General features: G+C 41.4%; 1 protein-coding gene across 4 annotated transcripts in view; it reads left to right on the top strand.

Annotated features, from left to right (window-relative positions):
- The first annotated feature begins 1404 nt into the window (after positions 1 to 1404).
- LOC116309961 (thyroid hormone receptor alpha) overlaps positions 1405 to 14225 on the top strand; it is a 111561-nt gene continuing 98740 nt past the window's right edge. Inside the window, exon 1 of one of the 4 annotated variants that reach the window (XM_039611039.1) lies at positions 1405 to 1421. The gene's annotated coding sequence lies outside the window, so the exon portion shown is untranslated. Of the gene's footprint in view, positions 1422 to 1663; positions 2981 to 14225 lie in introns of those variants that run through there. The other 3 variants (XM_039611041.1, XM_039611038.1, XM_039611040.1) reach the window with 3 other exon arrangements.

The raw sequence follows: 14225 nt of genomic DNA, 5'->3' as shown, positions 1-14225 counted from the left end.
CCTTTTTCCTATCGCACTAACTTTTAAAAATGTGACCTGCTGTTACAGTTGGTGTTATAGCTGGTACTCAGTTCAGTTTAAATAGGGTGCAGTCAGATTAGCATATCTTTTTAAGCTACTGGCCAAGAGACAAGGGAGGGAAGTTTATGTCTGATAAATCCTTGGTCCTCTTTGGTCTTCAGCACTCTGGTACACTCTCTAAAAGTCTAAAATAAAACAACAGCAAAAGTCTGTTACTGTCAATATTGATACAATCTACAGATTAGTATCATCCAAGGCTAATTATTAAATGGACTGGTTCTTATATAGCGCTTTTCTACTACAATACAGGATTTTTTTTTTAACTGTTCATTTTTTGCTTGTATTAATAAAGTTTTACTGCTTCCTTTAAGTTAAATGAGAAATGTATGTTTTGCCAAGGTGCCTTGTGTCTTAGCAGTGCTACTTCATATGAAAAGGGTTCCTGAAGTCTCCATGATTAGAAGTTGGCTCTATGTGCAGATGTGAAATAAGTCAAACCTCAAGTAGTCCAAAAAAACAACAAAATAAACCCAAAACTAAAAGTGCTTTAAAAATTCCAGCCCTTTGCCCCTGTAGTAATGAATAGTAAGAATGTATATTAATATCAAACCTTTTTTATAAGGTAAGCAAGTGTGTGGGTTGTTTAATAAGAAATTCATTTTAAGGCTTTTCATTTTGCATTACTGTAAAATAATTTTGTTTTATGCTAAACCTACAAAAAACTAAATTTTCAAGGCCAAGCAGTAATTCAAACCTGAGCTATTATGATCCAGCAGATGCACTTTTCAGCTGAATATGTCAGAAGTCACTGTCAAGGCTGTGAGGCCATCAGCAAAGGTGGACCCAAACGCAGAACCAACAGAGACTGGTGTCAAGTTTCACAGTCTTTACATTTACACACAAAACTAAGCGTGAAGGTAAGTAGCACAGGTACACAGACAATTTTTTCTGATTACCACTAGCAGCTGTAGACGTGGGCAGAACGATCCAGATATCAATACCAAGATTGGTATCTGATCGATACAGCGCAATAGTATCGATACTTAGTTTCTATCCTCTCGGTTCAGTATGTAGCTCACTGGTGCAACACTAGCAGCTGGTCTGTTTGAACTGGAGTGGATAAACTTGATGGCAAACAGGTGCTACGACCGAAGAACGGGAAACTATAGAACTCCACCCTAAAGGGGAGGAGAAAGGCAGCATGCCCTCTTAGGTTGGAGGAGAAAGAAACTGAAACTATGACAGCCATGAAGACATTTTTCTTTCAGTTTACTGTATGATAAGATGATCTTTTTGATTTTTGCTTTTTTTAAAAAACACAATTTATTTTTTAAATTGAAATAAAAGTGTCAAATGAAAGGAAATCCCTTTATCATTGAGCTTTACAGGGAGGGGATCTGGTAAGTCTGTACTGTTGGTTTTGCAAGCTTTTTGTAAGTTTTGATATATCTTCTTCCTGTCAGTTTGACTGTGCCTCCATTGAGCAAAAGGGCTGATTTAAACAAAACTAAAATATTGATATTATCTGATATTTATGCTTTATTTAATGTTAATAAAGTAAAAACAAACAAACAGTATGATTGTAAAGAAAACAGCTTAAACTGAGAAAAAAAGTGTTTAATTGTATTTTTACTCCAATTTATAGGTACATATAAATAGTTTCTACAGCCACTGCAAACAAAATTCACCCTTTTGTGCTGCTTCACTTTTCCCATTAACTGTTTGAGAGGCAAACTTGACTCTGTAGAAGTTCACAAGCAGTCGAGAAGACGGCCCGGTCCATTTTAGCTTCCTGAGGAAGTACAGCCTTTGTTGGGCTTTCTTCACAAGGTGCGATGTGTTCAGCCACCAGGTCAGGTCAGATGTTATGTGGACACCCAGAAACTTGATGTTGTCCACATGCTCTATTCCTGCAATCCACAATGGCCTCCTTGTTCTTGCTGGTGTTCAGGACGAGGATGTTGTCTAAGCACCACTGTGTCAGGTGTTGGATCTCCTTTCTATAGTCAGTCTCATCATTGTCTCGCAAACTTCACAACTGTGTTAGTGAAATGAATGGGAGAACAATTGCGAGTAAAGACATTGAATAAGGCCGGGCTGAGCACACAGCCCTCTGGGGTGCTCGTCTTCAGGACCAGTGTGGAAGATGTCCAGCTCCCCATTCTTACCGCCCGAGGCCTGATGGAGAGGAAGTCTCTGATCCAGTAGCGCAGCGAAGTCGACAGACCCAGGTTATGAAGCTTCAGAGCCAGCTTATTCAGGATCACAGTGTTGAAAACAGAGAAGAAGTCAACAAACAGCATCCTAACATAAGAGTTGTGATGTTCCAGGTGGGTCAGAGCTTACATCCTGTGTTGAACTTTCCACCTGTATGCAAGCTGATGTCTGTCCAGACCAACATGGATGCGCTTGGTCCTTGATGTGCTTCTGAACGATCCTCTCACAGCACTTCATAATTGCTGAAGTCAGGGCCACAGGACTATAATCACTGAGGCAAGAGACAATCTTTTGGGTACAGAGGATTTAAGGCAGACAGGTTGAAGATGTCCAGAAAAACTTCTGCCAGTTAGTCAGGGCACGCCTTCAGAGTCCTGCCTGACAGCTAACACGAGAGTGAGTTTAAATGTTTTGTTAATAAAAACATCCCCGTCTGATTCTGCATTATATAACCCTCCGGGGCTGCATGTTCACATCCGTCCGCTAGAGGGTGCTGCGGGCCCTCATTGTAGAGCCACCCTCGTAGGCTCCTGACCCGCGTTCACCCGTACTGTACAGGCATGGGGGAGGACCGAGCATAGAGAACTAGTAAACGCTGTGGAGTTCCCTGTGCACACCGTGGCCATGACTTTGACAGTACCGGCTAGCGGACGTTGCTCTCCCGTCTCCAGGCACCTGAAAGCGGACCGGTAGAGGAGGCTACACCGGAGGGAGAGGCATTAGCTGACGCCGGCTCGAGTCGGTAAAGCAGCTTTTATTTGATTTTTTAACGTGTTTGTTGAGCTTGTTTCTTCACGTGATAACTCTGCCGCTCCTCGTTCAGCGGTTTTACGTGGACGCTACCGGGAGGCGTTTTTATTTGAGCGGTGGGGTGCAGTTGAGTGAAACAGTTTGACACTTCCAGCGAAAACAGGCTGCAAGCTTCTCCTCGGGGACGCCGGTGCAAGGTGAGCGCTGTCCTCACGTCAACCCCGGGCTGCGCCGGCCTGCTCCCTGCCTGCTGTACTCCAGCGTTAGGGAAACGCGTCGTCGTCGTCTGGCCAGTGCACTGCAGCTCTGTGACGTCCCCACGTTCACCTACACCGGCTTCCTCTTATTGTCACCGCGCTGTGTGAAACTAGTTACTCTACATTCTGCAGTCAGAGGTGAACGAGGAAGGGGGAAAGATGTGACAACTATGTTGTGTCTGCGTGTGTATATAGTGTAATCTTCACCGTCACTGTTCGCTCCTTTGCTGTGACATGTCCCCATAGGTCGGTCTGTCCGTGGGCGCTTGCGTGCCAAAGTTTGCCTGAAAAGCTGCTGGAGGATTCAGAGCCATACATGTCTCATAGGGCGGTGTCATGTATGAAATGTGGCTCCCAGCCAATAGCTGCTTCTATAGGGAGAGGCCTGGTATGTGTGTTTATGCCATTATGCACTGGGTTGCACATATAGGTATTATTAGCAGTCTGTTGTACTTCTCTGGAGTAAGAGTGTGCGTTTGTTTGTCGTTAATGTGCGGCCTCACAATTGTTATTGCCATTAGTATTCATGTGACCGCCCTCCAGGGTTCCCTGAGTGTTTGCTAAACATGTGGACCAGTCAAAGGGGGGCTCAGTCACTTATTTTCTATCCAGAGTTGTAGTTCCAGACACCTTTAAGTCAGGGATGTCAATGTCCTTTTCTATGGTTTGCCACTTACAGCCCACATGATAAATGTGTAAAACTGGAGAAAAAGTTCTCACAGCTGAAAATGTAAAGTTTTCATAATATTGTATGTAGAAAATTCCCTTTTTTTCTTTTTGTTTTTTAAACTGTGGACTCACTGTAAAAAGCTTTATTTTTTATTGATATCAAGTAATGTTATTAGTGTTACATTAATAGGCTGTAAACCTTATCTTGAAAAAAGACAGAGTAAAACCTGATTTTGGCTTCTTACTGATTCACAAGGGGTTACCACAGCAGGTAGCTCCACATAAAAATTTTGTTAAAAAAAATGTATGTTTGCCAAATGTGTAAACCACTTCACTGAAGAAAAGAAATTACTCAGTATTATTCTTTTATATGTAATGTAACATCCGCCTTGAGCTAATCAGTGATTCATAACTTTGTAAAGTTACCTGCTTCAGTGACTACTCAGTGCCTAGCAGAAGCTCCTGGCTACAGCTGCCTGTGTCGGCACACCTGTCAATCACGGCAGCCACCCCTGTCTTAGAGCCTTAACTTAATCCAAATGGGTATGTCATAGAAGCATCTGAGGTTGTTATAGTGGAGGAATTAAGATGATATTCCTCCACCGTATTATCATCATTAAAATCATATTACAGTATATTTAATCAAAGTATTCACTCACCCATCCAAATAATTGAATTCAGGTGTTCCAGTTCCTCAACCACAGGTGTATAAAATCAAGCACCTCGGCATTTGTGAAGGAATGTGTTGCTCTAAGGACCTCAGTGAAATCCAGTGTGGTACTATGATAGGATGCTACCTGTGCAACAAGTCTGGTCAGTACACTCAGTGACAATCAGTCGCTACAGACCTCCAAACTTCATGTGGCCTTCAGATTAGGTCAAAAACCGTGTGTAGCTTCATGGAATGGGTTTCCGGGGCTGAGCAGCTGCATCCAAGCCTTACATCACCAAGCACAACGCAAAGCGTCAGCTGCAGTGGTGTAAAGCACACCACCACTGGACTCTAGAGCAGTGGAGACGTGCTCTCTGGAATAACATATGGCACTTCTCAGTCTGGCAATCTGATGGATGAGTCTGGGTTTGGCAGTTGCCATGAGAACGATACGTGTGACTGCACGTAGAGGGGGAATTATGGTGTGGGGGTGTTTTGGGCTCGGCCCCTTTATTCCAATGAAAGGAACTGTTAATGCTTCAGCATACCAAAACATTTTGGACAATTTCATACCCCCAACTTAGTGGGAACAGTTTGGGGATGGCCCATGAAGATGGATGAGTGAGTTTGGTGTAGGAGAACTTGACTGGCCTGCACAGACTCCTGACCTCAACCTGAAAGAACACCTTTGATAAATTAGAGTGGAGACTGTGAGCCAGGCCTTCTCCTCATCCCCTTACAAATGCACTTCTGAAACAATGGTCATGAATTCCACAAAACACTCCTAACCTTGTGGAAAGTCTTCCCAGATGAGTCGAAGCTGTTATAGCTGCAAAGGGTGGGCTGACATCATATGAAACCCTGTGGATTAAGAATAGGATGTCACTCAACTTCATGTGTGTGTATGACAGCAGATGCTTTTGGGAATATAGTGTATCTGTTGTGACTTGTGTGTCTGCGGTCCATTTTCATAGATTTGTAGGACTGAATGTGAGCTTGTACAAAGACAGTGATGAAGAACTGAAGGACTATAGGAATTTTTTTTACACATCTTTATTCATTTATCATTTTAAATAAAATACTGTCAGAGCCACAGCTGCGTATGAAACAAATTAATTAGTGTGAATGCTTGAAAAGCATGTGGCACTGAATCTTTATTATTATTTTTCCGTACGTTTTTTGGACTCTATCTCCTTCAAAACCGTTCAACTTAGAAAAACCATTCAAACACCATTAGATTCCTCTTCTTTTGGACATGTGTGCTTGTATTTTTCTCATTTTTAACATTTATATTTTTAAATTTATTCAACTTTGTTTCAACAAAATTTCCCATGTATTCAAGGGAGATCCTTCAAATTCTCCTTCAACTTACTCCTCTTTCAACTGTATCTACTTCCACATACGTTGACATAGAGCCACCATTCAAACTTTAAAACGAAGCCAAGACGTTCAACTATTCAACTTGTATTTATCTTTTCAATATCTATTATACTTTTTCTTCAGTTCCAGTTTAAGTTTCATGATGTTTTTCATCCGTTTCAGAGTTTATAATGGGTGTGTATGGGACGGAATGTTGGGGCTAGAGTGAGACAGCTCAACTGCTAGAGTGAGAGGAGGGGGGGAATTAATCTTAAAATCTTTTCTTAAAACTGCTGCTGTGTCCACAATGTTCGCTCTACAGCCATCATTTTACCCTCAAAACGTAGCCATCGCTGTCCTGTTTCATCCAATGTGTTTATTATTGTAATAGGTGTTATGGTTCTTTCATAAATGTCACCAATGCACAGCCTCCTCCCTCCAACTCTTCCATAGACTCCAATGTTAAAATGGCTCAGAAGGTTTGTCTGAAAATCAGAAGTACAGGCTGTCTTTACACTGTCACCACATCCATATAATAAACTCCACAGGCATGAAAATTGAGAATTCAGTAGACTAGACATTGCTGCCGCTCACTGTGAAAGAATTTTGTCAATACGACTTGTACTTTTCATTTGGGAGCGATTTGTTTCGGGCTGACTTTTCTGTTCATTTTAAGCAGCAAAAGTGAGGCGCATGTCTGTGTGCGTGTGTATGGAGCCATTGGGTGCAGTCACTATAGCAACCAAGCTTACACCTGCCTGCCTAACGAGCTCTGTCTCTCACTCTGCCAAGATTCATCTTAAACACTTCAACTACTTTCAACTGCTGCTGTGTCCACAGTGTTTGCTCTACAGCCATCATTTTACCCTCAAAACGTCGCCATCGTTCTTCTCTTTCCAACACCGTGTCTTTCAAAGCTCAGACATTTAAACTTTTTAAACTGTGTGGATCCAAGTGGAGGGATCACATTTTAGTCATTCAGTGATTTAAAGAATATGAACTTTTAATATTAATTCAGATGTTTTCTGACTCTAAATTTTCTTTTCTCATTTCTTAGGTTTTTCTAATTTACATTTAAAACTTTTTCAGCTATTTTCCAACTTCTTCTGTGTGGATGTCAGCTTTTAGCAGTTCAGCACTTTTTTTTTTTTCAGGTGAAAACTTCTGTATTTTTCATTTCATTCAAAATTTTTAACTTAAATTCAGCAATTAATACATTCAGATTCAAGCATTCACACTGCAGTTTCTTCAGAAAATGCACTTTCTAGTATGGAACTGAACCCCCCCCCCCCCGAGTGCAAAATCCAGACCTACATACAATTACATAGGAAGCACTCTTGAGTTCCTTCAGTTATGAATTTCGTAGCTGGTGTTTTTTTTATTAGTTTTCAGCAGCCGTTTGAAAATGTATTTGTCTTCAGGAGTCTCCCCTCAGCTTTGGTTGCACCTCAGTGCCAGAGCTTAATAAATCCTTTCCAGGGTGCTTTTCATATATTTTTTCTGTGTACAAAGCAACTCAGAGGCTTTCTTTTTACAAAGAGTTGTTTTTTTTCTTTAAGGAATATTGCTGTTCTTAGTCCTTGTAAGGGAATTACAATGAATGAGTGGATGGAAGGAATGAATTACAAAGCAAAGAAAGGCCATGTAAGTTTAAGCCAGCGTACACGTACAAAGCTTTAATCCCTGCCAGCAGCTACAGGTGACCTCTTTGTGATATCCTCGTTCTCCCTCCTCTGCTGCAAGGCCTGCGTCCTTTTTCTGAGGTTCGGGGTTAATGTGTAGCAAGAATGGGATGGAGGCGGAAGTGGCATCCCCTCCATCGCCTGTCCACCCTTCACCCACTGATCCAGTCTCAGCGTGAGGGTTGCTGAGTGTGTTTGTCCGACCTTGGTTACATAATGTGTGGAGGCAGCCGTTGCCCCAGTCCTCTGAGGTCCCTCTGCACGCTCGCATCACACAGATGTAGACAAGCGTGTGCGTTGGAGGGGTGGGGTTAAGTGTCAACATGGACCACAGGAATGTTGTTGAAGTGCTTTTAGATGTACATTTAGAATTTCACTGCAAGTAGTATTTAGGTGGACAAAGTCAAGGCTGATGTGTTTCAGGCAAGAAAATGTTAAGAAAAGCGACAACTTGAGTCAGTTTTGCCCTCTGCAATTGTAATTCAACCTAGGACTGGGCGATATGGCCCAAAATTCATATCTCGATATTCTTTTAGCTGGATGGCGATATACGATATATATCTCGATATTTTTTTAAAGCCATAAAGTAAGAACAAAAAGAGAGTTCTTATTTAAAGCTGTGTCCCAGATGTCACACAGGCACTTTTATTAACATACAGCGTAGATGTACATGAAAAAATTACTCAAAAAGAAATTATGAGCATTTATTAAATAATGATGCTCCATAAATAAAAGAAAACAATGTTGTTTTTGTGCATAACAAAGAGCTCACAATTGTGCAGTCAAAATGTAAACTAACAGACGCTGAGCATAATAACATAGACAGATTTCACAGCTGCTCTGTTCCCAACTTCTACTGCGTGACTGACAGCCTGGAGTTTGAAATCCGCTTCGTAACCATGTCTCTGAACAGGTGCCATTTATGGTCCTTATACACACACAGTACGGTAATATTACCTTGAAGCACAGTACGTATCACTCAGCGAGGCTCCAGACTACGGTAGCCGTAATGCTCCGACAATCCATCAAGCGGTGCAGCTCCGTAGCTTACCAAAGTTGTACTAAATCATTTATTGACGTATTGCTGAGCGCCGTGTATCACATAAAATCGGTTCGGGGTCATCAAGCACAACCAGAATTCATACATAAGGCGCACTGTCAACTTTTGAGAAAATGAAAGGATCTTAGGCCGTGCAGCCCTTGTGGGGTGCATGGCGTTAGCGCGGTTAGCTCGTTAACACGTTAACACGTTGACGCCGTCCAGCCCCATGCACGGGGCGATGCGCGGTAACTCGTTAACGGAGATTTGCCGTGTCCATCTTGTCGCTGCCTGCAGGTGAAGTGATGGGGGAGGAGGGGGAGTTGTGTTCAGTGAAGGAGAGAGGCGACGAAAGAGAGGCAAACTTGGGGCTCCACAAGTATAATTATAACGTAACATATACTATATCAATATAAACGATATTGTCACATCTTATATCTCGTATAAAAATATATTGATATTTTTAAAAAACTCGATATATCGCCCAGCTCTAATTCAGCCTGGGTAAACTAGCCTGTCTTCTCTAGGAACTCTCTATGTCGACATTTTAGTGCAAACAATGGCAAAAAGAAACAGTTTTAAATAGCTCCATATAGCATTATGGTGACTTTAACCTTCAGGTCAGTGTATTGACCTTGAAGGAGAGGTCAGAGGTCAAAGGTGACATATTTTAGATCTTTATACAGTGCGTTCTGTATGTTTATGATACACACCACTCTTGTAAGAATCACATTTTCCAAGTTCTAAGACTTTTTGTCAATATTTGATCAATAAATAAGTTGATCCTGAAGAGCTTGGTGGGTGTAAGGCAAATTGTTAACATGACCCACTCCACACCCGTACAACGTTGATCAGAATGACTTACACGTACCAAAAACATAACCTCCTTGGCAGACGTAGTAAGTTATTAGCAGCTCTGATTCTTAGTGTACTTTTTCTGGGACCTCTACAAGCATTCATGGGCTTTTATTTAGAGATCACGAATGTTTCAGTTGTCCTCAGTCTAAACGTACATGCAGATACAGCTGGCTGATAAAGTCAGATTTCACCTATGCAATCATTCTTTGGAGTTCGTTTTAACTGCAAAGGTGTTTGTACATTTTATTGTCAATAAATGAAATGCTTCCATTTCTTTACAGCAGAGTACTTTTTCTCAACCCCAAAAGTTGTCAGTCGTGGTTTAGTTCAGCTGGAATGATTAAAAAAACAAGAACTTGGATCAACAAGAACCATCAAGAGGATTTGATTATTCCTATGGGGGTAAAGGATAAGATAATTATAAGCCACAAGGCTTCAGCCTATTCCTTTTTCGGTTATTGTTTGATTGAGTACTTTTATGTAAAATGATAATCTGTTGTTGTTGTTTTTGACCAAAATAAATATTTCACATTTCAATTTTCAAATTTTAATTTCAAGATCTTTCCAAATCACCCCCTAAGCAGGGCTTAACCCCCCGTGACCACTCTCATCTCTCTCTGTCTTTTTAAAATTAATTAATTAATTTTTACTCTGTGATGTTTATGTAAATAAGTAATTATTTAAAACAACCGAAATGACAATATAGAGCCGAATAATCGTGATTATGTTCCTTGCTGTAATGGAGCAGCATTCACATGTATTACAAAAGCTCACATTTGTGTTTTTTGTCACTCACAGAAAGGAGTGTAACACGCCCAGACACGGTCAGACGACTAATAGTTTTATAGTAGTTTCAGTGCCTTTTCCCTCCTGCAGAATGTTAATCCCTCATATAAGAAACCATATAAACCTCCAGCTTAACTTTCTCATACAAACCTGTTGAAGGGAAACACTAACATACTGCAGATGGCTTTGTTCTCTTGGAAGGATAAAGGAAAAAAAATGGGTTGCCAAATAAACTTTGGCAGCCATTATCATACCTGGGCAGCAGCCCAAGTAAAAATCTGTGTGGGGAAACATTTTTCTAAACTTCATCAATCCTAGTTTGGCATTTTTTACTGCAGCTGTTGTTGCTTATTTACCAGCTTGTACATTAACACTGATAAATCTGCTAATCTTAAGTCCTGGCTGATTGACTGGTGCATCTAGAGTCCAAAGTTTGAACACCGGGTTCTCCCAGGATAATAAATTTAAGAGGTCATTACGTTAGCATTCTTTCCCAACAGTTCCCATTTAGTCTGAGCTCTCGATGAGTGCTTTTCTTAAACCCTGTGGTTCAGCTCCGCCCAAGCCATCTTGGCTGAGTTGAGGTTGCTAATTGCGGACTGCAACACGGCATTGCTCTGCTTTTTGGTCAAAGAGGCCTTACAAAGTGTAGAGATGTTTGGTCCAGCTCTGCTTGGACTTTAAATGCATTAAGAAGGCAACAAAGGAAACCGATAATTTTTAAGATGCCTCACCTGTTCACTCAGAACCATTCCAGGGGATGACATATGACCCTTTATCATTATTATTATTATTATTATTGTTATTTTATTTTTATTTTTAATTGATTTGAAGTCAAGTTTGAAGTGGTGGTTAGCACTGTTGCCTCACAGCAAGAAGGTTCTGAGTTCAATTCCACCAACAGGGCAGGGTCTTTCTGTGTGGAGTTTGCATGTTCTCCCCGGGTACTCCAGCTTCCTCCCAAGACATGCACTTAGTGGTGATAGATTAATTGGAAACACTAAATTGCCCATAGGTGTGAATGCAGGAGTGAATCTGAGCGAGACTGGTTGTCTCTGTCTATGTGTTAGCCTCACAACAGACTGGCGACCTGTCCAGGGTGTACCCTGCCTCTCGCCCTATGATAGCTGGGATTGGCTCAAGCGCCCCACGTGACCCTGAAAAGGATAAGGGGAAGCGAATGGATGGATGGATGATTTGAAGTCAGTTTTGTCCTATGATATAAGAACTGTAAGCACTAGTTAGTGTGAGCGCACTTTTTACAAAAATAGCTGTAATGTTCTCTTTTATGGTTGTTCACCCACAGACTCAGGTGATTATTGGTACTTTTCCACAGCTTTTTTGGAATCATATTTTTCTGTTAAAGCAGCTTCTGTTTAACATGCCACATTCACATAAGTACTTTCTTCTATGATTTTAAGTGCTTATTAACTAACATTCACACACTGATGGATGCATCAAAGTGCAACCTAGGGTAACATCTTGCCCAAGGATATTTGGCACGCAGACTAGGGGGAGCCAGGGATTGAACCACCAACCTTCCGATCAGTAGATGGCCTGCTCTACCTCCTGAGCTACAAACACCCACTGTTGAACTGTACTTTATTGTTTGTACTTGAAAACCAGTTGTTGACTGTATACAGACACTGATACAAAATATACTGCACTGAAATGAAATGCATGTCAGTCTGGACCTTTGTTTGAGGAAATTCTCTCTAACTGGAGTTCCTATAGCAGTGCTATTCAGTGTGAGTTGAATACCACTGGTGTTAGCTATGGTAAAATGTGAGCACAGCCCAACTTTGTTCAAATAATGTAAGCCCTGTATATTTTTACCTATTGTGATTAAGTACATAAATGAATGAAACTTGGTGTTAGTAGTGTGAAGCTGGGTTGTTTAACAAAAAACTAAAGAAAAGGGACTTATTGTTAGTTATTGATACTCTTGCCCGATGTTGCATTATTTGACACCTGGGAGAATCTTTCAACAGCGATGGGCACAAAGGAGCTGAACTTGACAAATGTTTGTCTGTCTTTGTGCCACAGCTAATATTTTGCTCACTTTAATCAGCTCAAACCTTGGGGAAATCATGCATCTCATCCATGTGTTTCCACATTTGCTGTTACACAGTGATTGGTCAAACGGGGGCATTTATGTCGGTCGTTCATTTCATCAGTTGTCATGTGACAGCCCCGATCACCAGTGCGGTTCTGTTTTCCTTTGAACTGCACTGGTTGGCCTGTTGCTGTGTTCAGTCTTCTCCCTCCATCCTTGGAGCTGTTGCAGCACAGTTGCTGCAGCTCTCAAGGGCTTTGTATTGTTTCAGGGCAGAGGAGGAAAACCAAAATTTGAGTGAGATGAGAGAGATTTTATAACAGGCTTTTGTCTCCCCAAGGGAAGTTCTCGCTGACACAGTTACTTAAACATTGTCAGTGAGTAGATGCACGTGCATGTAGTAAGCCACACACACACGCCCACATTCACTCTCTGGAACCAAGACTGGCATCAGGAGTGGCCACAACGGGAAGTTGCCCCGGGATTAGATTAACAGGACAAGACTCTCTGCTCTGAATGAACTTCTGCAGTGAGCCAGAGGCCTTTGCTCCTCCCTCTGAGGATTTGAGCAGTCCTATACAGTAAAGTTCACACTGTGAGTCTTGAAAGAATATTTTTCAGGCAGCTTGCTGTTTTCAAGATCAGAGACACAAAGAGAGAGAGAGAAACTGACTGCACAGCTGGGAGATCAAAATGGGAGGAGATGGGAATAAGTGCAGGAAAGATCATGCTCCGCACGTGGATCCACGGTGCTGGAAGGATTTGGGGTAGCTCCCCAGCCCCAACTCAAAGAACTGCTGTACTCTGCTGGATTTAGTGAATGTTATCAGTTGCACCATAGCAACACTGTTGGATATTTTAGGGTCACTAATTATTTCAGCTCTATTCAAAGATCATTCATAGAGGCCCTGTAGGCCCATCTGTCCACCAGTTCTTACAACTCGTTGCAATTCTTCCTGAACTTCTAACTCCATTTCTTATACACTAACAGGAGTGTGTTGTAGTATTTTAACAGTTTTGCTGTGGAACCTCAGCCTGACAGTGCTGTCTTTATAGTTCAGGAATCACCATAGGCCAGCAGCTTTGCACGACTTCTCACCTATGCAATATAATGAGCTGCTGCCAGTTCACCAGTTTGTAGATTCAGTGTGTTTTTCCGCTTTGGGTCGACGCCGGCAGCAGCTATTCAAAAGGAAGACTGAGGAGAAAAGTGTTAAGGTGGCTGGTAATGCTCCCTGATATCAGAGCCATGTGATCTGACTTGAGGCACAACCTGTAATAAAGAGCCTTAACTTCCAGAAGATCCATGGATTTTTCCTCCCTTTTTTCTCCTTTTTAAAAGAGAATTTAAACAAAATAAGCTTAATTAATCGTGTACACACATAGACAGTGGTGACCTATATGTTCTCCAGACTTGCAGAAATTTAGTGAAACATAATTAAAGCAGTGCTTTCTGGTCAATTCAGTGATTAAAAAAAATCCAAATTATAATCAAACTGCTCAGTTTCACATGATTTCTATTTCCAGAACACATAAGAAAACATCAAACTGAAAGTATTTTAAGCCTGACTGTGTGTTGTAATTTGACACTGGCTGTCTGTTACTGGTCTACATAGTGTTAAACACAATACTGTAGGCTAATAATAAGGTTTTTATATCTCTATGCAAGTGTAGCACAACTTTAAACTAATCTTTGAAAGGACTCACGATGTTTTCTACTGAGCATGGGTTTACGGGGTCCCAGACACCAAATATTTGAACTCTTGAAAGATCAGGATTTCTTCTATGCAAGTGATTCAAACCATGCTGCAAAATATCACTGACTGTCCTCGTGTTGTGGATGGACTCATCTGTCTGATGTTTGGTGCATTTTGGCGTC

This window comes from Oreochromis aureus, linkage group 4 (assembly GCF_013358895.1).
Source record: "Oreochromis aureus strain Israel breed Guangdong linkage group 4, ZZ_aureus, whole genome shotgun sequence".
Classification (NCBI taxonomy): domain Eukaryota; kingdom Metazoa; phylum Chordata; class Actinopteri; order Cichliformes; family Cichlidae; genus Oreochromis; species Oreochromis aureus.
This window is presented reverse-complemented; position numbering and strand designations above follow the sequence as displayed.